Raw genomic sequence first — 25,544 nt, 5'->3', positions numbered from 1 at the left:
ATGCAATAATTTATATGAATTCTTTTTTTTTTTTTTTTTTTTTGTCATTTTAACAAATAGTTCCATGTGATTTTTAGAGTTATTCCTTTGACGGTAAATAGATTTTATTTATTTCCTTTCTATAGAAAAAAGGAAAAGGCAGAAACAAATTGCTGTGCTATGACCCTCAATATTCTCCACTGAAATTCTCTTTCCCAGTTTCAGAGACTACTGTGATTACAGTAATATCCAGTACCTGGATTTATGAATAAAAAACACAGTGTAAATCATGACTTGAAGACATGTAATTGTTTGCCATGACTCTCCAGCTTTTTCTCAGTTCTCACCTATCCCCCCAGAAAAATCTTTTTTCTTTTTTTTTTTTTTTTTTTAAATTTAAACTGAAGGGTGGATTTTGTCTATTCCATACCATGAAAAAGACAAAGATACTCAGCCTTTGCTTCTACTGTACAGCTGTCCTGTTAAAGGTTCTGGTAAAGGTTTCCCTTCCTTCTTTCCCGTGTCTCTTCCTTGTGAGTTGAAATATGAATGAACATTTTCAGCAACATTTTACAGTTCTGCTAGAATGCTTCTGATAGAAAGAAAACCTGTAAACCAGAAGCTAAAAAAAAAAACTATACAAATCTTTTCTCAAATTTTTAAAAATTGGTAAAAATCAAATTTGCAGAATGTTTCACCAAATTATTTTAATTAATTGACTTTTTTGCTGTCTCTTCAGGGGTTTAGTGAAAAGTAGTAATGGTAAACATCACTTAGTTGCTGGAATCAAAAAAAAAAAAGCAAGAGATGCAACACCACATGCAAAGTCTGTTTGCTATATTGAAAAAAAAAAGCTACATGAATGTACAACAAAAAGCATAAAATCCTTTAGTGAATTACTGTCTCATTTTACATCCACATAATCCAGCATCACCAATGTAAGTAAAAGATTTACCATTGGCTTCAGTGAATACAGAATAAAATTTATATATTTTAGGTGTTTTTTACTATTTAAAATTTTCAGCAACACAGCAATGAGACGTAACCTTCTCCAAAAGACAGGTTCTCATTCTACAGCTATTCTCATTTTGCTAGATCTTAATGTTCTTCTTGAATGCCTGAGGGACTCTATCTTCCTGTTTGGCACAGTTCTAAATTGGCTTAAATCATATTTATCCAACAGTTACCTGCATTATATTTTCAAGGGTAATTTGTGTCCTTCTCCTAGAGCATTTATTTCTTGTGCTCTGTCGGGCTCCATTTTGGCCCTGCTCATATTCAGCATTCCAAAGCTGCCTGTACACAGGATTATTCATTGGCTTGATGCTGGCTTTCATTTCTATGCCGATAAGACACAGACCGATTTGTCAACCAAACCAGCAATTTCAAACTACACTATTACCATATTGACAAGCTGGTGACTACAAAAGCTTCTACAAGCATCAATTTTCTTCACTTAAAATCAAACAGAATAGAGCTGTTCATGACTGGCTCATGCCATCCACCCAAACCCACTTGAACTTCTAACCCATCTTTAAAATTCAACCCAGGTTCATTGGTTAAAAATCTTATGTGGTTTTTGATTGTGAGCTCTTCTTTCTTTATTGCAGACAAAAGATTAAGGCTTCCTATTATTAGTTGAAATAAATGTGCTTTACTTATTACTCATTTATATTTTTATGTTCCCTAGACTAGGATTATTTTAATGCCCAGCTTGTCGATCCAATGATGAGACCGATTATCAAATTTCATTTTGCATAGCAAATTCTGCTTCCAGGGCAGTGTATTGTTACAGACTAATGCACGCTTCATACCTGCTGCTCTCTCACAGTGGCTACTAATACATCACAAAATCTATTTAAGCTGTTTTTTTGTTCTGTTTGTTTGTTTTTTTTCTGTTGCCCTACCAAGTTTTTCACAAACTTTGACTTATTAAGAGATACTCATCAGGGGGCTGATCCTACTAAATTAAGTTAATGGAAGCTTTGTCACTGACTCCAGAAGAAATGAGCTGTAAGCTGACATAGCCTCTACCTGTGTTCTTAAAGCTTTAACATGCTGGGTGATGGCCTTCTGCTCATATCCTCTGACAAGAGAACATCATAAGTCTCTACCTTCTGTATAATTTTCAGAAAGACTTGTTGAATCTAAACTCGCAGATTCAGAAACCCTTTTCAGCCCCTGGATCCAGGTGTTTGTGCACTCTGACTATATCCTGCATATTGAAATGAAACCTGGGTGTATTCACTATTTCTTAGCAGGCTCTGATTTTCTTCTGAAGGAAACCCACGTGTGACACAACAGGGATTTCTCTCAGGGTGGCCAGACTACCAGCGCCAAGAGACACAGTTTAGCTGTGTCTGGTGAGGGCCTGAATATGGCACAAGCTGCATCAGGTTTTTCTTGTGTTCTGATGAGTTATGGCTTGTGAACATGTCTTGGCTGTCAGCTACCAAGGACTAAGAAGCCATTTAAATTATTATTTTTTTTTTGAATTATTTGTAGGAATCTGGACTAAGCATTCTCGACTATTCACTAATAAATCAAAAACAAGATAAAACCAAAACTACTTACCAATGTAACCACCCCAGCAAACAAACAGTAGTGCTAGCAGCTTGTTTTCTCAGGTAACCTTACTCAAACAAGGATCTTACTTCTTGGATGGTGCTACTGAAGTCAGTGAAAATTCTCCACAAGAAAATGTACCTTTATTTAAGTAAGAAATGTTGGCATAGCAGAGTTGCCAGCCTACCCTACTGGCCTCCCTGATGGCATGCATTTCTGCTGTAGAGTAGATTACTGATTCTTGTAGTCACTCAGGTTTATGCACATTTGCTCTGATTTGAAGAGAGATCTAGTTTAAACCCTAATATTTCTGGTGATTTAGTTTTACAACCAATATTTTCTTACTTTTTTTTTTTAATGAAAATTTGAAGGGTTTTGTCCTCAGGAATTGGCTTTTAATAAAAGACCAGAAATTAGACCTACCAAAACAGTGATTAGAACATTTCCTGAGAACACAGAAATTATGAGGAGAGTAATGGGGAAAGGAAGGATTTATGACTATCTTGCCACTGAAAATGAAGAGCATTTTCTCCTTTACATTATTAGGATCAGACTGCAAAACTTAATTGTTTATTGAATGTCTTTAAAAGGGTGAGATTTGCTGTACAAAGGAGTGCTACTTCTTAAAGGCAAAAGACCAGCTGTAGAACCCCTAAAAGTTGTAGCTAAGAATACAGTCCTACAGGGATTATACTGAAGATTAAAATACTTTTGCTCTAGTGACTGCTGTAATGAGAATATGTATAGAGATAAACTGACAGAGCTGAAAAGTATTTAATTTAGATGAGAGCCTACAAAAATTAATGTGAAAATGAGAATCGCTTAGAGGTAATAGACTGAGGGTACAGGATTCATTTTTGTTAAGTGTTAACCTCATATTACAGTGTTATAATGTAATTAAAATGGCAACATTCTTTGTTTTGGGAATTTATTTTAAATTTCTAATTGCTTTATAGTTCCTAGGTTAGAAAAATTTTCAAGCAATTTCAGAGTGACAGAAGTCAAGGATTTTTCACAGCAATACAATGGAATGAGTGAGCTTCATTGTACTGAGCAAAAAGATTAAGCAGCAACTTGTTTTAATTGTTGTGATTAAATTAAACTATTATTGAATATTAATGTTTGTTCTCATCTGCGTTGAATATGAACATAGAAATTCAATGATTTTTTTTTTTCTAATAATCCAATCCTTAAGAACTTGCCCCAAACTTCGAGCAGCTTTGATGTTCAAAGGCTTTGGCTGAGATCAGAGACAAGAAGGAAAAGAATGCAGACCCCTTCACAATGTCACAATGTTTTTACCTTTGAAGTCTCAGGTTAAAGGTACGATTACTATTTGCTTAAAGAAGTGAGAGAATGAAGGATAAGATCATGAATTATAATAACAGACAAATGACAAATGTTTTGCATGAAGTGTATTTCCCTATCAGGAGAGAGAACATTCTTCTAACAGATTTCCAAAGAGATTGGCAATTTATAGAGAGTCAATGAAAGGGATTTTACAAAAAAAAAAAAAAAAAAAAAAAAAAGATTTAACTGGGAATAAAGAAGTCATTCAGATTTTTTCCCTTTATTTTCCTCTACATTTCATACTAGTGGTAGCAAATGTGCGCATTTTTATCCAAGTGTCAATAAATCCCCTAGACTCAAGCCTTGTACTGTACATCCGACATCTCCCCCATGAAAGCCTTTCATGAAAGCTTCTCTGTCATTCAAGATCATACTATTCCCTCCTTTATTTATTTCAGTGTCACTCAGCTCCATTCCACCAGCTTGGAAAAACGTCAAGAACTTTTATCTTCAGAGTCAGTTGCCAATTCTGTTTAGTGAACAAGCCAGCAGGGACCTCTGGTGCCATCAATGCAGTTCAGTCAGTGCCCCTCTCTTTAGGGATGGAGTATATCATTATCCCGGTGGCTGGACAGAAAAAGATGCATTTTTAGAATAGTTCTCAGGGAGCAGTTACTGGAAATCTCCTCCCTTGAGACAGCCTATTGGCAACAAGTTTTGCTGCTATGACATGAGGTATTGCATCAAGGCCCAATCCTGTCACTAATAAAGTCAGTGGGAAACATGCCATTCTTTCCAAGAGATTTCAACAGTATTATCATAGCAAATAGGAACTAAAAAATATACCTTGCATCTACAAATGCCAATGTAAAGTCATGTCACAAGCAAGAACATCACCATATGTCTGTTTCCAGACTTCGGTTTAAAGTAAGCCCCTTCCCCCAAAAAATAAAATTCACAGTTAAAAAAAATCCATTTTCTTTCTTTCATATTACAGTATTTCCATTTTCAGATTTTGATGTGTTTAAGTTTGCATCTAAAAATGTCAAGAACAGGCTGTATCAATGTTTGCAGGTTCGCCCCACAAAAAATAATAATAATAATAATAAAAATATTTTTCTCTAAAACAAAGCATAGACATTGTAAAGATTTAATTATTTAATGTAACTATTTTCTGATAGAAAAGTTTACTTGAACCTTTTCCTTCATCAGCTCTAGTAGGCTTTTTGATTGTCAATAGACACATTACATAGCTGTGCTAGAAAACACTGATTAACTTGCCCAGGTTGAAGGGAGAATTTAAGTTTATGGCAGATTCCAGACCCACATTTTCTTGGCTGCAGTAACAGGTAACAGTCCCACTATCTTGGAGAGTAAAACTTTCCTTTACAGAAATAACATGGTCCTTGGAGACGTTTTAATTTTTTGCCTCCCCCCCACCCCCCATTTTGTGTGTGCGTGTGTGTGTGTTGGTTCCTTTTTTTTTTTTTTTTTTTATAGGATATTATCGTACTTGGCAATACTGGGTTTAATTCCACTTAAAATGACAAAACTGAATTGTCATCATTTTTAACGGGTAAAATCTATGCAGTTCATCAGAGGTGCTGTAAAACCTAATCAGAAATTAGACTGTAAAGTTAATAGGCCTATATTCTGTATAATGCTATTTTATAAATTTGGAGCTGCAGCCATTTTTGAGCTTCACATACAGTGCAATTAAGCAGTGGTGGAATCTTCAGTTTAGATGAATAACTCACGAAATAACTGGTACTCTGCACTCACTGACTGAGTGGCTGCCTTTTACTTTGAGTCACACAAGATCAAATCCATCAATTCCATGCCTGAGCTTTAATTTTAGTGTATTTACATACTGTAGCTGTAACCCATGGCATAATGTCCCCAAAATTTGTTTTTATGCAGCAAGCATTAGGGATGGCTGCAGCGCACGGTGTTCTTGTGTGCATCCTCTCCTGCCAGCCGAAACCAATCCCTTCCATTCAGAAAGGAATAAAGGGAAAAATGGAAAGGAGAGGAGAGACATGCTAAGGAAGGAGCTGGCACATACACACATGTAGGCATAAAGTCCAGGCCAAAGTTTCCCATGCCCAGAAAACAAAATTGGAAAATCCCAAGCGGGACTCCTCAGGGTTTTCCTCCTACTCCCAGCACGGGGGGGGCTGTGTTTGTCGCTCCCCCAGCAGAAGCAGGCAATCTGGCCCAACATATGTAATGTTATGTAATGCTGAAAGAGCCACTGCTGTTGACAGTGAAGGATGAAAAGACGGCAATAAGCAGATAGCTAACCTGACTTCCCTATACTGAAATGATTCATTTCTAATGGCAATTTGCACCATTTTAACTCGGAGTACCTCCCACGTAGCGATTATACAGTGTTACTATAAAACCTCAGGGTTCATCTGCAGAAACGTTTCTGATGCTGGAGTTCTCTGTGGAGACATTCTTAGAAAAATTGGTATGAGAGGGAGATTAAATAGATAAGAGCATAAAAACAGATTATAGAATACATACAGTCTTGTAGATCGGCTTCAGCTGGGGGGCAGAAGCTTAAACTCCTTCTACTCCTGCAGATCTCTGTAATACTGGACAAATTGCTTAGTCTCTTTGCACCTCAGCTTCCTAGATTTGAAAGTAAAGTAGTATCTTTTTCAACTCTTTCCCTGCCTTACCTAAACACACTGCAATACTGCAATGTTTCTTGCTTTGTTAGAGACACTGGTAGGCTGTCTAGCTATGGGATCTGGACATCAGTTCAACCTCCTAACGCGAAACAACTAATTATTAATGTATTCACATTTTTCCTTTTGGATCTGATTTGACTTCTCTTTTCCTATAAATCCAGCTGTTCATACCAGCTCTATTTCCATCCCAAGAGAAAATAAACACTATTTGCCAAGAGCAAAAGAGCAAAATCAGGATTTTTTTTTTTAAACAACCTGATAGAAAATATAGCACACTGGAAAAAAAATAAAATCTACTTTGAAATAAATAAATATACAAACATAGTGTTATCTCTTTATATTATTAAAGCCATTCCCTGAAGTAACCTTTGCTTATACTGTTAGTGCATGGTAATGGAAAACAAGGTGAAAACCCCTGAAAAAGTACTTAAAGCAATAAATCTGCACAAAGAATACACTTTCTCTCTATCATAATTACACAGTTAAGAGGCCTTTGCTTTACTGGCAACAATTCAGAGCAACAGGGCTTAGATTAATGCTGTCATCTTGTAGCTACTATTATAGAAATCATAGTTACACAATTTTCAAAGTGAGCAATTTTATGAAGTTAATTATAAAACATTGTTTATAATTTAAACCACACAATTAATATTATTCACAGGCAAGCATAAAGGACCCTTTGTGTTGAATGATACTTTAAAGAAAAAAATATAACTGATTTTGCAGCTAAAATGATTGATTTATGAGGTAAAATTAAAAATGCTAAATATGTATCACTTGGCTACTTACCAGCTAAGTGGATGGGGGTAGTATGAGAAATGTCTATATATAACTAACTGCAGTGTGTGAGTATCAAGGAATCAGAGAAATTATTTAAAGTGAAACAAGGGAACTAACCTAGAAGTAAATGGTGAAGATTTAAGAAAGGCAATTGGCTATCAAGGGAAACTAGGCAAGAATTAGATCTTCTTGCCTGTAAAAATCTTCTCTGATGTAAGGTAATGGAAGCTTCATTCTCTGCAAATTTGAAACAGATGAATCACATGCTATCAAACTGAGAGTTGACATTCCAGTAACATTCTCATTAACATCTTGCCTTTTAAGTAGGTGGTGGGATTTTAAATGGTACCTGGTATGAGTAAGGGAAACTACCTGCCTCTAATGAAGGAAGGACCTCTGCTGTACCAAGGGACCTGACTTCCTGATACTTACCAAGAAGTACTGGAAGTACTTTCCATTTTTAATTAATTTGAGGAAGAAAAAAAAAAAGACCCAACTGATGTCATTACACATGGTGAATGTCACATCAGTTCACAGGCAGTTCCATTAAGAAGCTTTACACCAAGTAAAAATTCTCAGTTTAAATAAAAAACTATGCCCTACTGTTCTCTAGCTTTTATAGTGACAAATTTTAACTGAACAACAGATTGAAGAAGTCACTTGTTTTATTTCACCACATTTCTTTCTCTGAACTGATAGTTTAACAAAAGCATATAAAATCATATTAATGTAAATGACAGATTTGGAAGAAACACACTGAAGCAATCCACTAAACTTGTTTGTTTTTTTCCCCCCCAACAGGCTCTTCATTTACACTAACCGAAGGAGAATCTCAGTGAGTCACCATTAACTGAATTCTACAAACATCCCACTATCCCTTATTTAAACTAGCCTGCTTCAGAAAAAATATATATACACATCCATGAAAATTACCCTAGTAAAGTACAGTTTTTCCTGTCAAAGGGCAGAAAGAGATGCATTTAGCAAGCATGTCTATATAATAAAAATTTGATCCAAATGTCTCCATATCAATAGTTCTGGACTGAAGCCCTAAAATTAAGGAAGTACCACATTTCTCTGAGACAGTGATGAACACTGGGCTGTAATCTGCTTTTAGGCTAAAACAGGCTAAAAAATATTTTTCCTAGATTGATAACTGCCACATATTTTGAAACAGAAGCAGCACGTATGGATCATACATTACCTTGATTTTAGATACCTGTGTCAAAACATCACAAAGCAAAAACTTTGCATCAACACGGAGTTTTTTATCCCTGATGATCCATACAGATCTTGTAATTATTTGCTGTTGAGCAGTTGTATATATTCATCTATACTACATAGTTTTGCATATAAATAACATACATAACATATATAGGATATAGAAAAGCAGTTGTATTTTCACTCAGATCCACATTACTGCCTATTCAAAGTTACATTCTAGCTGGTTAAGTAGTAACCAGAAGTTCATTATAGAACTCAGCTTTACATTTGTGATCCATTAACTCACTTGTCAAAGGAACTTGACCCTTCTCCCACCTGAACATTGACATACATTATAGGCTTCAGCTCTTCCTCTTTTGTCTCAAATTTTTCCCTCATACCTTATCAACTTTCTATCTCATTTTTTTTCATGGATTTTCAGTCACAAGTCTATAACGAACATTACTTTCTGCATTTGAGTGTGTTTACACTCTTATGCCATGTGATGAAGTAACATTGTGAAATTCCAGAAGAAAAAGCAGACTAAGTGTACAGTATGTCAATAATGTTTATAATATTTCATATATCAAACAAAATGGAAGTTCATAATATGCTGACACTATTGCCTTTTCTTTGGTACCTTGCAGCTTATCAGACCTGTAGCCACCAATTGGAAATGTCCATACTTACTGACAGTTCTGTTCACTCACTCTACTGGCTGAGATATGATTATAATCTCCCCAGAGAAACAACAGCCACTAAGCACAACATGATAACTAAGAGAAAGGAAAAGTTCCATTTAGCAGTCTAACAAAATATTAATGGAAGACCAGTTTACAAGTAAATGGCTGTAGTTGTGAAAAAACAACAACAAACAAAACCACACCACATGCTCCCCTAAAAAAGGTAACGTATCTACTATTTTAGATTTCATTTGTTATTGAATAGAGTACAGTCTACTACAGATGACCTGGTGGCCTTCTAGGATTACAGACTAGAGCACAGGCTATTCAGCCCAAAGGTTAGGGCCCACGTCCAGAACTGGGAAAGGAGCCGAACATTCATAGCCAGAAATCAGGATCCAGAAAGTCAAACCAAGGGTCAGCAGCCAGAGATAGGAATAAGCATCGGCGCTGGAATCATGAGCTGAAATAAGAAACCTACAAGAACTAGTACAATCACAGGGCACAATGCAGAGGTGTTTTCAAAAGTGTACGTTGCATGATGGGATGTGCTCAGGTTCTGCCTCGTAGACCTGCTTCTGAGTGACCAGCAGATGTGCTCCAGCTAACCCCTTAAAAAGGGCCCAAACTGCTGAGAACCCGATTAACTGCTGCAGAAGAAGGTCTTATCCCAGATTAGCAATACAGAGGATAATGTGAAGATAAGGCAGCCATGTATCAGTGTAAAAGGTGCGTGCAGCATATATTTGCTTTAATCATGCTGCAAATAAGCCAGCCATCTACCAGTCCAATGCTGGTGGATAAATAGTCTGCATTAGCCAACGGGCATAGTAAGTTATTTGAGTGTTCCCGCTTGGTTCTCACAAACTTGACGGCTGGCTGTAGTGGATATACTTGTGCAGAGGCTGAGTCCACATAAAAATCCTTGTCTCTGCATCACAGTTGTGATTAGTCTTACAATGGACTCTGGGTTAAATGAGCTCTTCTTTGACCCTTATGATTTGGAGAGGAGGTACTGAAGACCTGAGAGTGAGGTGGAAAAGCTTAAAAACCTCTTGGGATTTAAAAATAATAATAATAATCATATACCTTAAGCGTATCTACAAGAAAATCCAAATGGATAGTAAAACAAGCACCACTATCTTGTTGCATCAAGATACGTGCAACTGCAGGCATTTTTTCCAGGAAATATAAAGCAAGTGAGCTAGCTTTCTACCCTTCCGAACTGACGAGGTGTTGAGAGAGATGGAAACTCTTTTCTCTATGTTATACCTGTTGGATAGATTAATAGCAGGCTACTATTACTGCTGATGCAGCAAGTTTCAGGAGCATTACATCTGCATACCACTATTAAATTAATTACTAACATGCACCTTCAGAATCTGTTAAAAGCAGGAATGAATTAAAACAAACAGATCAATGTTGCACTAGCATAAATCTTCTGAGTTTTGATAAGCCTTTGACCTTCCTAAGACTTAGTATTGCTGCAGAGAGCAGTGCCAAATTGTCAGACTGGACTTCCACCTGTAATTTTGTATGTGTGAAGCAGCAGTGGAGGACGTTTTTTATGCAATAGGACCCAGCGTGAAAAGTGCAGATTAGAAGATAAAGGATAAATCCTCTCCCTTTGGATTTCCCCAGTGAAAAGTTTGCTTTACCTTGGGCTAATACCTTCACCCTGCCAAATCAGGGGCCTTTATCCTACTGGGCTGCTGGGATGCAAGGAAGGACAGCTCTCCTTTCTTGTACACTTCTTGCAAGGACCAGGAGAAATCCAGGCCCTGCATGCTCAGGGGCATAGTGACTCTCTGGCTCCTTAAGAATGCAGTTTTCTCAAGGAAAGCAGCAACTTCTTTGCAGAACAAAGCAGGTTGGGAAGCAAAAGTAGTCTGAAGAGGAAACAAGGCTCTGTCATGTTGGATTGCATTAGATTCAGGGGAAAGAGTAGCTTCTTCACCTGTTCCTAGGCAGCGCATAGTGCTTTCTAGATTCAGGTGGAAATGAACTGTCCACAAATGAGAAAGTAAAGCTAAGGCAAGTGAAGAAGGAATTAGTTGTGGCTGGAGTTGGAGGGCCTGGTGTGCAGGAGCATAGGTTACTGTACAATAGGTTTTGTGAGGGCTGGCGCAGTGACCAGTGTGAAGGACTGCTGCCTGTGCCGTAGAGAGATCCCAAGGGATGGGGCAGCCCTCATGGCCCTGAGCAACCAGCTCAGCAGCAGAGTGATCCAGGACTGTCCTGAACCCTTTAGTGTAGCATCCTAGGCCCAAGTTCAAATTCCTTCCTGCCATGGCTCCAAAATTCAACTACCTCTGACTGAGACATCAAAACCAGCAGCTATGAAGCACATACCCCTAAGAAGAAAGGGTGGAATGGGCCATGAGCTTCTCACGAGTTTTGGAGCCACTGCTTCAGAAGAGCTGCATGTCCCTGACTGGGGCATTCTCCACTGCAGCAGTGCAGCTCCTTACCATGATAGTTCCCATTAAACTATTGTAAAATGTTAAATTTAGATTAGGTATATAAGGTATTTTAGGCACATAAGAAATTAAATATGCAAATATTTTGCTGTGGGTCAGACCAACAGCATCTATCTTCAAAAAAAAAAAATCTTGTTGAGGATTTTTTTTTAATGATCTCACCCTATTTTTCCACATGAAAGAAAAATATTGTCTGACTTCTTTCATAGCATATTCTACATCTTATTGACAAATCACTTATGACACTAATTTATTAGCATAAAAATATTACTACACTCAAGACAGCCTGCTTTGATTTACTACACCATATGTTTTCATATGTCAAGGTCCTATCATCTCTGCTTGATCATTAAAAGTTCTATGGCTTGCCTTTCTTTCTTTCTTTTTTTTTCTTTCTTTCTTTTTTTTTTCTTTCTTTTTTTCTCTCCTTCTCTCAATAGACAGAGTTTTGCCCTGTTGCCTTGGCTAAAATCCTGAGTATCAGACTGGCTTTGCAGCTCAGAAGGTGAACTGATGTGTAAGAAACACAATATGGGTTTTTCAGAGCCACATTCTTTACAACAGCACCTTGCCACTAAAGTCTTTGGCAAAGTAGGGAGAAAAAGAGGTGTGTAAATACAGAAACGTAAAATTTAATAACAATTAGGGACAAGATGCTTAAGGTGCAACATGTTTTCTATCCTCTTTATGTGCAAATTAATTCTATTACATGGGGAGGAAAGGAATGAAGTTAAATACACATATCACTGTTGCATACATGTCTCAGGGGTGATTTCTGCTTAGTTTTGTGCAAATGTTAGCAGCCACTTCACATAAGCCAGACCCTCTGTACCCAGAGACACCTGATGAATTCCATGGGAGGCAGAGACATGGAGAAACATAGGAGTGAAAGCCCTTTTGGCTGCATCATTTTATTACAAAGGAGATGGCTAGCTAATCTGATAAATTGCTGTTCCAGGATCTTTTCTCTTTCACAGGTGTGCCTCCACCTCTTCCATTTCACTATGCCAGTCATACACAGCTAGTGACTGACTGCTGATACTAGCCAAGGCAAGTAACCCCTGCACTGCTAATACTACAGGCTAAAAGAATCCACTCAGAAAGCGTATCAAATATAGAGAACCGAAACTAACATTCAAACCTAAGCTGTATCCTTCACATAAATTGATCTGGTATTTTGAAAAAGAAATCAAAGTCTCATTGACCTACAGCTTGTGGCTCAGATTAAATCCATGAAAATCAATTGGCTTATATTTAATTCAAGGCGTTGTTTGTTTTGATTTTTGAAGCAAAAAGAAAAAGATACATCTGAACACTCAAGTTAACACATTATTTTATCCACACTCCACTTCTTCAGCCAATAATAACTGAAACCAAATAAGCCAAAACAATTTCACTATTTAAATGAGCTATATAAATGGGATATGAATAAAAAGTTCAGAGACATTTTTAAATCTTTCATGCATTCTCAGATATTTTTATGCACGTTTCAGCAAATGCTACTTTAGCCATAGCAATAAATTTGAACACCCACTGTTGGCGTAATGTATACCTACTGGACTCTCAGCCAGATCAGACCATGCTATAGTTTATTTCCAAAGAGTATTTTCTTATTTTGTCTGAAAAGTAAACAATTCATTTGCTTACGAGGAAACAAGTTTGTCTTTGAATAGAGAAAATAAAAGCACAGTGAAGGTATACATTCTGCATAGGAAATAGCACAAAGTTTTTGAAATATAAAGAAATATATCAAAACAGTATATAGATCTAAGCACAGTTCATGTAAATAAGCAAAGGCTAACTAGCTAGTGATGATTTAAGTCGCATTATGAAACACACCTTATATATGCAGGCACGCACCTTAAAAGCTGCAAGGAGTACACTTTCTCATTGGTTTGGATCTCCACACTGCCCATCAGGAGGCTGATAACATACTGACATGCCCTAATGTTCTCCCTCCCGTCTCCCATCCCCAACAGATCTTACAGCGCAGTATATACCCAGCTGTTTCAACCTCTTATTCTGAGACAGAAGCTTTAATAGGAACTTTGTACACGTATATATCAAAAAAGTCAGCACATCTTGCTGTCACATACTCTGTGCATTAGGAAGCTTATTCTGTCCTAGGACTGCTGAGATATTTGGCAAGACAGACAGCCAGTCTCTCTGTCTCTGTGATGGCGTCCACACTACTGCGGATTTGTCATGTAATTCATTGAGTTGAACTTAGCACATAAATTTTCAGTTATGACTAAAAAGTTAGAAAATTCTCCACAGATCAAAACTGCACATCCATACTGAAAGTCAAGGAGTTTTCACTTTGGGGAACAAAGGATCAAACCAGAATGCAAGAGTGACAAAGAAAGGAAGAATAAGTGAAAAGAAATATTGGCAAGAAATAAATTGTTTTAACTCTTAAAGATCTTCCTATTTCTGCTCATTTTCCAACAAAATATCATTAAATATTTAACTCACTGCCACCTTAGATGGCATTTTACAGAGATTTTTTTGATAACTGAGATCCCAGTAAACCAAAAGCTTCCACCACAGTCTGAACTCTGAAATGAAGACTAGCATCTCCACAATAAACTACAGAGCTCAGTCCTTAAATACATCACATCAGTAACTACAGCAAACCAGAGCCCAGGTCCTGACAACAAACAAGTTCATACAGAACCTTCCACTTGACACAGAAGCAACACAGATCTGTGTTCTTGCAGTAATCTCATGTCAACCAGAAATACCAAAAGCAACAAGGTGCTTTCATAATAAAGATTTGAACCTCTCCCCAATATTATGCCATAATTAACATATTGCAGGCAAAATTGATCATTTTGCTTAGGATTTGTTTTTTAAAGGAAATATTTTGGTCATTATTTTACATAGAATAGGCTGTGAAATAGGACTGAGGGAGGTTCTGGACAGTGTAGTATTTAACCTAGATGGAAGCAAAAAGCATTACTGTTTGAACAACTCTTTTGAAGAAGTTTGTCAAAGTTCTTACCGAGCAAATATATGTATACCTATAAAAATCATTTCATTTCAATTCACTCTTTCCTTCTAATTTTGTAACAATGTGTTCTCTACTCTAAGTGAAGGTGTATTAGTTTAATTATTAACAGCTTACAAAGTAGTGAACTACCCAGAGATTTTTCTTAACATTTAGCCAGTGTACCTTTTAAAAATCTGAAATACAAATATATATATTTAAATTAAGTGGTTATGTATAAAAGTCTTTATGAAAAAAAAGGCATAAATATAGCATCAAATAATAGATGTCAGTTTGCTGTACAGAGCATCTTAAGTATCTGTATCAGTACTTCCTTCCTGTTAAAACATAACCTGCGTTAGGAAGGAGCAAGGAGGGCTTGGGGAAGGGGGTGGGGTGGGTGGTACCTTAACTACACCAGCAAAATAAAGCAGTAAACCTTCAGCTGCAGACAAGCCTTCTTGCTCCAACACTCCAACATGGAGCATGGACAAGACTGATTGCAGAAGGCATGCAGAAAAGAAACTTTCTGAAGGTGGAGAGCAAGAATAGCAGCAGCAACAACAACAAAATCAGAAACAAATATAACGCCTCACTGCAATGGCAGCTGTGCCAATCCTATTTTGCACTAATCTTGTTTGTTTTCTTCCAGTATACCTGCCAAAGGAAATTCCTTTGTATTTTGTTAAGACATCTGAATGTGAATGAGAAGAGGGAAGCTAGACTGCAGGAGGGCTTTTCTGATAGTCATACTTGAAGGGGTGAGAAAGGGGCCGGGCAGTGTCTAATCTGAAAATAAAGCAATTCACAGGCACATGTTCTTAGTGCAATGATAATAGGTTCAAGATAGTAAAAATAATAATGATAATAAAAAGCAAATCATATCTGCAAGCACACACCCTTTATCTGTGATTTCTTTTTCCAAGAGAGGCAAGTGACTAAAGTACTCTTCTAAGGGACTCAGCCCCTCAGATAAAATCTGATTTCGACTTACCTGCTAAGTTGGTCTCAGTGCTAGGATCCTGGTAGACTTTCAGCCAGTCAGTACCAGTGCAGTCCTACTCCACGCTCTGGTTCCTGGTTCAGATAGGCAACAGGTGGGATGATTCTCAAACTATCTGCTGAGAAGGTAAATATGTAATTTTAAATAAATGCAGATAGACCTAGGCCAAAAAAAAAAAAAAAAAAAAAAAAAAAAAAAAAAAACAGTATTTTTTTTAATTATATTTCTAACTCAAGTTAAGTTATATTTCTAACTCTAGCCAGTGGACACGGACATGGTCATGAAAATTCAGGATGGGGTGGTGGGAGGAAAAGACACAAACATTCATCCGTCTACTTCTGAACAACTTCTACCTTGCAAGCCTGGTCCAAGTTCCTGTTTTGCCTGATTTGGACTACGTACCTTTACTTCAGCTTACTGGCCTTGCCAACACAACCCTACTAACCACAGGGCTATACAAAATCTTCTTCCTCCCATTATACCTTCCCCTATAAATATGCTATTAATAAAAGGTGGCCAATGCCAAGAGAAAGGAATGAAAGAAACCCACTTCACAGTAGATAATAGCCTGACAGGGCCAATTTTTTGGAGGAGGCAAGCCAAGGCTCTAATCTGCAGTTACCATCTAGCAGAACTATGTCATCCAAAGGACTTCTAAGAGTGCAGTGAGAAATATACATGCTTTATACCTGTTAATTTCATCATCTTCTCCTCACCTTACGTGTGTTTTCAGTAGCCTACTGTACTGGAGAGAGTAATGACTCTAGTCAGAGTTTCTTAGGAAACAGAGATTTCAAGGCCAGATATAATAAGTCTAGCAAAGAGATGCCAAAGATGTGACAGACTAGAGTGCAACTTTGGCAGTAGAAGCCACAGAAATTCTTATTTACAGGCGCTGCTATGTCAAGGGTTTGCATCACTGCAGACCAAACTAATTACGGATATGCACCACCAGAGTCACTACTTACTAGTAGTCTCAGTGATTTAATTTGATCACTATACTGGTTGCATGGAGACAGGAGAATAATAGGAAGAAAAAAAAAAAAAGAAAAAAAAAAAGAATACTCCTGAGTTTATCAGCCTAGGACAGGAATGGAACTGCTTGTTATTTCTCCTTCCACACATCCTCCCAGAAAGGGCTCAGCCATCATAATACTGCCAAAAACTGGAGAAAAGGAGGTAATGTCTCATCACCACTAAGCTCATATGCCCATCTGAAACCTTGCAACACACAGTCTGGAGCATTAGCTGTATCTCCATGGGCTCCTAATCACCAGAAGACATTTTGTCTCTGATTAGCCTCTCAAGTAAATTGCTCAGAGGTAGAAGGTTAGATCTGGGGTGATAATCAAAGGGTAGGAGCAACTCATCAGGGAAGGCTCCTCTGGTGTTTGATGGGCACCTGAATGTTTGTGGGAAGGGAAAAAATCATTGTATCTAAGCACATGTCTTTTGGCCCAGAAATGATGTTTTTGGCTGCTGTCATCATTCCTTGTGTCCTGCTTTAATTGTAGCTCTCAATGTTTACATTTACTGAATCCAGAGAAAGAGAAGCTATGATATGAATAGGGCTAGCCTCTGCTGTCTGAGAAAGCTTTCTGAGCCTCCATGTTCCTTTCAGGGTAGTGAGATGACAGCAGTCTGCTCAGACCTGTGACATGCCACGGGTGCTGAGCACTGAAGACATGGTTTACCACCCACGGTTTCCCATTCTTTACTTGAGAAAGGATATGGTAGCAGATAGGAAACTTTTCTCCATCTGCAATACAACTACAGCATTGCCTGATATAAATTCCTGCAAGGGTATTTGTTATCAGCCTTTGCTCTCAGGCATCAGTGCTGAGGTTTCCATTCTCACTCAGGATCCCTGCTTGGGTAGAGGAATCTTTGATACAACCACAGCTAATCAAAAAAAGCTGCAAAGGTGGGTTTTGCACGGAGGCATATCCAGCCCTTCTGAATAAGAAAGCTGGGGTTAGTTTCATAAAAAGCCTTTGATGGAGGAGAAAAAAGGAGGATTTGAAAGCAGGATATCCAGAGATATTAAGTTCTCTGCACCTCCACAATGTGCAACACAGTTACCAGGACACAAAGGAAACACATGAACTAATGGATTCTTTTTTTTTTTTTTTTTTTTAATTTAAAGAGTTCAGTTTTGCATCTATGTGTACAGAGAATTAGTTCTTTTGCTTCATTTTCCTTCATTTAAATAAATTGCAGGAGGAAGGAGAATGAAAACAGGCACAATTTCCTGTATGCATCATTTTACTAGTGGTCCTTCAGTGGGTTTTGTTTAGGGTAGACTATTATACAGCACATTATTTTTAAACAATTCAGTCACTCCTTCCCCAAATGTTCCTTCTTTAATGAAATGTGACACATCTGAAAACAGAGTGGGAAGTTTTTGTTGTTTGTACTTACAATCTTAAAACAACTATTGCTCATCCAAACAGTGCCAGATAGCAGAGCAGACAGAGCCAGCAACCCTTCGGACACTGAACTTTGAACTTCGGCCAGCCCTTGCCCTGGCCAGCCCTGTGACAGGAAAGCAGGCAGACTTTGAACCCGGGGTTCGGAGGCTGTGGCAGGGCTGCGAGCAGAGCAACAGCTGCTCTGTGCCACACGAACTTTGTATTCGGACACATGCACATTTAATCTCTATAACAGAGCCTTTGTTTTATTACTTATTAACATCTCCTCCTTAAGTAAAGTTCTTTGTTAGTGAGGCTTTAAAGCATGGCATAGGGTGCCTCCCACCCTCCCTGCCAAAAGCCCAACACCCAACTTGATAGGATTACATTAACTATTAAGAAGTGCAGACAACAGAGGTTAGACTTTGTGCACCTTCTGAACACCACGGATATTTGTTGTCCGTGCTCTTCTGAGTGACTCAGTTGTAATAACCAGAGCTAATTAGGGAAAGTAGGCAATATTCTGGGGCTTGCCTTCACAGAGATCGCATCTTCAGATGATACCCCCAGTAATTCAGCCTGCAGCAACATCCTGCTTTATTTTACAAATTAGATAAAAAAATAAAATAATGGCAAGAAAGTGTCCGCCCACTCACATTTACTACCTTTACTTTACTAAATTATTATGGGATCTCAGAGGCCTGTTGAAGCTGTTTTATATTTGTACAGCTTTTTGCTATTGCTTTTACTTTGGAGTGGTGTTGTGCTTAGCTTCTGTGTATTTCACCATAACATATGCTAACTTGCACAGCACATCCATGGAGAAGATATTCAAGGCCCAGATCCACCTGTATGCCATCCGTTTGTTAGCCTTCACTGAAATAAAACTTTGAACAGAAACAGAAATGAAGACCAAGGGGCCAAAGAAGGTGCTTAAACCACTTTTGTGCCACAAGTAAAAGCTGAAAACATACATATGCATTTCTTGCAACAACACCTGGGAACAGAAATGTACTAGAAGATACTGTCACTGCAATACTGTATCTTTTTTGTCATAACAATACAGCAAAAAAGATTAAGAAAGTAAAGGTTTCCTGAGCAATTCTTCAAATACAACTAGAATAAAACAAATACTAGAAGTATATCGCCTTTGGCTACAGCAACCACAAATATTTGTCACAGCCTCTTTGAAAGAAATTATCTATAGACAGAGAGATCACAGTTACACTACCCCTATTTTTCATCACACCATCTTTTCAACGTGATTTTTTTTCCATGCCTCCTTGGTCAGCTTTTCTTCCCGTTTTTCTCTTCCATATGAGAGGAGAAAACTCCCCACCCCACGAAGCTATTCTTCCTTTTTGTTAACAGAATGATTAAGGAAAAAAGAAAAAAAAAAAAAAAAAAGGGAAACTTTCAACTACTGTTTAAAGACAGGAGAGAAGAGAATAAATTGGGTCAAGAGGTTTTGAACCATTCCATTTCATGGATCTGGCCTGCCAGGTCTCTCAGGTGCTGTTGGGCAGTTCCTGAGTTTCCCTGAGAAAAGCCTATGACTGCGTATTTAGGTTTCTTTGTTTACTCACAAACTTCAGTTCACCACTTTGAAAGCACCTCACTGATCTAGTCCTAGAGTTTGATTTGCATACTTTGCAGAGAGCAGAGTGACAGAATTTGACAGTATTTCTTTTCTTGTGTTGATACTGTCCTCAGTAACAGTACTGCCAACCCTTCTATGGCTGCAAAGCTGCTGGCATAACTACAAGAATGTTATGCCTTATTATTTTGCTGTTTCAGACCAGTAAGCCATGATCTCTTCTCTTTAAGGTGCCCCTATTCACACTGTTCATGTCTTCTCACCTCACCTCTGGAACGCTGCCCTCCCATCACATGGGTCTACCATGATGATCATGAGATTTATCTGTTGCTAAGAATATACGTGATCATTTGGAATAGATCCTACTTTACTTCTGGGTACAGGTTCTGAATGGTGATATACAATTAAGCTCTTAGGTTGGTTCTGGATAACATCTTCCTGCTCTTTGCATCGCTTCATCAAGGGCGTTGGGCCCTTGTTTATGAGGGCAGGCACAAAGATCTGTGCCATTTGCTTGGCTGAGGACAGTCAGAGACATGAATTTGAATAAAGTCAAGCAAACCATAACAACCCTGTGAACAAAGCAGGCAGGCCTCTGGTAAACCACAATACCTTTAATTAAAATAAATAAATAAAGAGATAAACAAACTTGGAAAGAGTGCAGAGAAGAGCAACAAGAATGATTTAGCTCTGGAAAAAGAGAAGACTCTTTCCAATGAGACATTGAACTAAATGTATTTTGCTTCAAAGAGAAGATTATAATCTTTAAGAGAGTAGACATGAAGATATTTCAGAAGACTGTAAATTAGTGGGCAGACATGCAACACAATCCAGTATTTGCAAGTTCAATCTAGAGATAAAAAGCAGTGTTTTAAGTATAATTAGCTACTGAGATGAATTGTCAAAAGATGCAGTAAATTCTCCATCACTAAGAAAATACTTTAATCACTGTATGCTTAGCTTACACTAGATCCCAGAAGTCTCAGTCAACACAGGCCCAATAATCTTTATTTAACTTTAAGCACAAGCAATCCCCTCTCTCCAAAAATTGTGCCTGTTGCTAATTCCAAAGTAGATGATTTTTTTCCTGAGTAATTTGAGATGGGAGAATCATGACAAGTGGATAATTAGTGTATACAACACCAGGTCACGTAGACATAATATATGTTATACTAGCAGTTCTCAGCCCAGTGCTTCCATAAAAAGAAAAAAAATCCTAATATCTTAATTCAGATTAAAATAAATAAATAGAACAAAAAACAAAACAAAACAAAAACCAAAATAAATAAAAGAAGAAAACAAAAAAGAGTGTCACTTTATATATAATTTTAAAAATATACACAGTTGTGTATAGTGTTGTAATACGTTTATCAGAGCCAGAATCCACCACAGACAGGAAAGGTTTCAGACTAGCATTCTCAAGCCCTCTAACAAATCACTCTCAGAACATTTCACTATTGTTCTACGTTCTAAAGTAAAAATATAACTAACAGAAAATTATTTTTCTTTCTGGTCCTCTAGGAATTTATATGGATGGTTCCTATTAACACTAATCAGAGTTAAGGGCAGAAATCCCCTGTAGACAACCATGTTGTCTGGGGATACATCCATAATTAATATGTTCTGAGATTCTAATTTTGAAATAAAGTAATCAGGCTTAAGATGAGTTATATTAAGACCAATAAATCTCTGACTGATTATTTGCCTATATATATATACTGTATCCAATGTCAGACCGATGTATAGTTTACAAGACAACTTCAGATAAAATAAGTTATATCTTAGCTGTATTTGGAAGCATGAAATACAAATATAGAAGATGAAAAAAAAAACATGGTGGGGTTTATTTTCTTTTTGTTTCTTACTCTTCTTTGCAGCACATCATTATTGTAAGTATTAATGTTCATCATTGTTCTTTTTCACATCATAGTGCTCAGACTCAGCAAAGCTAACATAATCCTAACACTTCTGATTTTACAAACTAAAATTACCGTGCAGCATCATGGGAATATTTGTAATATGAAAGATCTGGAGTGGGGACCTTCTGACAAGTACAAGGAGGAGAGAAGAGGAAGCTAGATGGCTTGAACATGAGTGGCTTTGCGAATAAGTGACACTGTAATGGGATAAGGAATGCAAAATAAAATGATGCCAACAGAATTTGGTTTCAGTATTATTTAAGATTTCTGTCACTGAAAGAGACATTTTCAAGTCTGTCGCTGCTGAAGCTCCAGCACAATTGATGCCCAAGTCATACATAATGTATTATACAACACAGCATATTAACTCAACTTCAAAGTGTTAATATGTCATGAAACTTAATTCAGATATCACAGATTATGCAAAGGAGATAGAGATGTGGAAACACTCTCTTTTTTTCTCAAAGGTGTCAGCCAGTCTTTGCTTTGTGTCCCAGTCCAGGACACAGAAGTAGCTCTCTCCATGCCTCTTTCACAAGGTGAGTACTGAGTGGCTCTTTACCCCTGTATTTTTGGCAAATAGATCCTCTACTGAGGGCAAAATGATGCATTCCAAAAAAGAGCAGAAACCTTAAAATATGAGAGAACAGCCCAGGTTTTGCTGTGCCACAGATGCAGATACATTTTATGATGTGGAGGTGGAAGTTGTATAATATAAACACAGAAGGATTCCTTGTTTTCTTTATCTCAAAAAAAATCAAAATCCTAGCTTTAGTGCTGTATAGGTAAAGAATCCAGCCATAATCTCTGAATGTCCCTGAATCGAGGGCAGTGATACATACAAACTATTTTCTTGACTGGCACTTGGGTATAAAGAGCGCAAGCCTTTGTTCCATTATCTCAGCTGGGAATGGCGTTACGTGGAGAGCCACCTAATGTCCCTGTCAGCTGAGAATGGAGTCCATGACAAGGCACAATACTTAAAATGGAGGAAGAGATCTCTCATTTTCACACACACTGTGTTTTCTAGTCTCTAACTAAAAGATCTCTCCCTGTGACCTTCCAGACTTCTTTATACAAACCACTACAAAAGGAGACCATAAATAACCTCAATAAAAATTACATCGCAAGCAGCAGAGGGAAAGCATCTGTAAGAAGCTTTGGCTTATGGCATGAAGTCTGAAGGGAGGATGCAGAGAAAACAGAGCCAGGCTATTTTCAGTGGTGCCCAGTGACAGGACAAGAAGCAGTGGGCACAAACTGGGACACGGGAGGTTCCCTCTGAGTGTCAGGAAGCACTTCTTAACTGTGCGGGCGACAGAGCACTGGCACAGGTTGCCCAGAGAGTCTGAGAACTCTCCATCCTTGGAGACATTCAAAAGCTGTCTGGACATGGTTCTGGGCAGCCTGCACTAGGCTTAAATACTAAATACTTAATATAGAGTACCCTGTATCATCCATTTTCTTTTGGTGCATTAACTTCTGACAAAACAGCTAAGGCTTTTAAAGAATGTAATTATAATATACTGCTAAGCAAAATACTTCATGATTTCATTCTGAAATTCTATAGGATTCCTATGGTTTGAAGCAAGAATTCAAAATATAAAACAGACTGTTAGAGGAGTGCCTTTTTCTTTGTGAGGCAAACATCGACGTATTTTTAATTAAAACACAACTCACACACATTCATGCACAAAACCCCGCAAAACAGCCAGAACACCCCAATTCTTGAAATTTTGAGGAATCTACTTACAGTTAATGAACTATGTGAGTTTAAGCCCTCTTTTTATTCATTATAAACTGATGCTTTTGTTATTTGGACTGAGGGAACACACTCACAAGAATAGATTGAATTTAGACCAGCTGGACAGTCCAGTGGATTTAGAGGCAAAATAAAATAAACTGGGACAATAGATGAAGGCCAAGATTCACTGTAAGAAAACAGGCAATATATACTAGCTGAGACAGGATGTATCCCTCAATGGCCAGTGTGCACAGAATGGGGAGAAATGAAAGCAAAAAGATACTGCCTGCAGAAAACAGCTCATGGAGAGAAGCCTTGTACAGAAGAGAGATCCCACATGTAGTAGAAAAATCTTCATATTACTTAAGAATACTCAGAAGTAGCAAGGAGTTGTATTTTGTGTCCTTTTGTAATCCTATGTCTTGTAAATTGGAAAACCTACATGATTAAAGCTTTGACAAATAGGGTGTTTTAGTTACTGGGACCCCTTAGTTCTCAAGGACTAAGGCTGCTCGACCATGAGTTCCCACACACAGAAGGACACTTGCCTGTATGCACACTCGGAGCCAGGGCAGGGTAGGGGGTTCAATAAGGAGCTCCGAAGACAAAAAAAAAAGAAAAGGTCAGAATTCACAGGGCCCACAGACTGATAGTGAAATTCAACCAAAATACAAGAGGAAGATGTTTACCACAGATTCTGTAGGCACTCAAGTGCATTACAACCCATACTGATGACTCCCTTTGCACTGCTGACATCTACTAAAAACATTCCTTCTGTAAACTCACCTTTCAATACTACCAATCCCCAGAAATGCGCTTCTAAAAAATATGATTCATAATTTAGCAGGCTCTACCCTGTTACTAATACACACCACTAAAGAGATTGTTTTCCATAACTTGGCCAGATTATTTGAAGACTCCATCTAACATATAGAAATATGGGAAACTAAATCATATTCACTCTTTGATGGAAGTAAAGAAATAAACACTAACAAAATGAGGAAACATCAAAAAACGTCACCAGATCATACTTAACAGTCAAGTTCTCCATCAGGTACTTCACCGGGCATCCAGCTCCAGCCTGCACTCGCCAATGTACTTCTTTCTGGTTCCTTCCTGGCAGGAGCTCCAGGTTCTCCTCCTCTCCCTTCAGTCAAGCAGAGTGTCCTGATCTCTCTTACACGTTCCTCACAAGAGCTTAGTTCCTACTTTCTCCTCTAATAGGAATCCCATTCCAGAGCTTCTGCCAAATATGGCTGTGAAGGCTTAGTATTCCCATCCCCTGTTTTCTGCAATTAGACTTGGGATTTAATAGAAGACGTAGGATATGTAATTAAGACTTAGGGTGTAATAAAAGGGACGCTTTTTTTTTGGTGTTTAAATTTTCTGCTCTACTGTGGCTGTTTTAAATTTGTATTTCTATCATTCTCAAATTAGCATCTCTCTTCTGTCTTTAGGCTGGCTTTTCCTGTTTATAAGACTGTGGTAAAACATCATAAATCACTTAACCTAGAAAAAAATGATTGTACTAACAATTTACAAAAGTTGCAATTATAAATTTGCTCTCAATACTATATAGAGAATAAAGATGACAATAATTCTAACAGAAGATGGATATGAGAAAGGGGTTGCTTGAACAATTTAGACCTTTTCCCACACAGAGAGTAAAATTTCTGGGGACTTCCTCACAGTAAATAAAACAATCTCTATAAGGCTAATTAGTTCAGGTGTGGCAGCGGGCTGATGAGTCTAGAAGGTGGTTCACCTGTAGTCAGTTCAGGTATTCACCCACTACCAAATAACTTGAACATATTTTCTCTGTCTTGCATGCTCTTAACATAGTTTCTGCACACATCCTAGCATGCAGGAAAAGCAAAAGCACAGGAACCAAGACAGTAGGCTCGCCAGGACCAAGAGCAACCAATCAAAAAGGTAGAAAAGGCAAAAAAATAATGGCGATGAGGAACACATAGGTGTAATTTCCCTCCAATTCCTCTAACTCATCCATTTTCTCACATACCTCCCCTTGCTGCTCTGTGACAGTTATTCAGGTTGTACAGTCTCCATTTTCCTTTATCCTATTAAGTGCTTTGATTACAGCTGTCTTTCAAAATGTTGCTGCATGTTTGAACACTATGCACAAACCTAGAGAGAACCTATATAAGGCTGTTTCCCCAACATCAGACACTCTGAAAGGAAGCC

General features: G+C 37.8%; 1 protein-coding gene across 2 annotated transcripts in view; it reads right to left on the bottom strand.

The window, feature by feature from the left end:
• Nucleotides 1–24,553, bottom strand: part of NRIP1 (nuclear receptor interacting protein 1) — a 109,150-nt gene extending 84,597 nt beyond the window's left edge. The window contains exons 1-2 of one of the 2 annotated variants that reach the window (XM_040566126.1): nucleotides 24,374–24,553; nucleotides 15,663–15,789 (exon numbers count right to left, since the gene is read on the bottom strand). The gene's annotated coding sequence lies outside the window, so the exon portion shown is untranslated. The remainder of the gene's footprint in view (nucleotides 1–15,662; nucleotides 15,790–24,373) is intronic. The other variant, XM_040566142.1, reaches the window with a different exon arrangement.
• Between the last annotated feature and the right edge of the window lie 991 nt (nucleotides 24,554–25,544).

Source organism: Cygnus olor, chromosome 1, assembly GCF_009769625.2.
Source record: "Cygnus olor isolate bCygOlo1 chromosome 1, bCygOlo1.pri.v2, whole genome shotgun sequence".
Taxonomy (NCBI): Eukaryota; Metazoa; Chordata; class Aves; order Anseriformes; family Anatidae; genus Cygnus; species Cygnus olor.
This window is presented reverse-complemented; position numbering and strand designations above follow the sequence as displayed.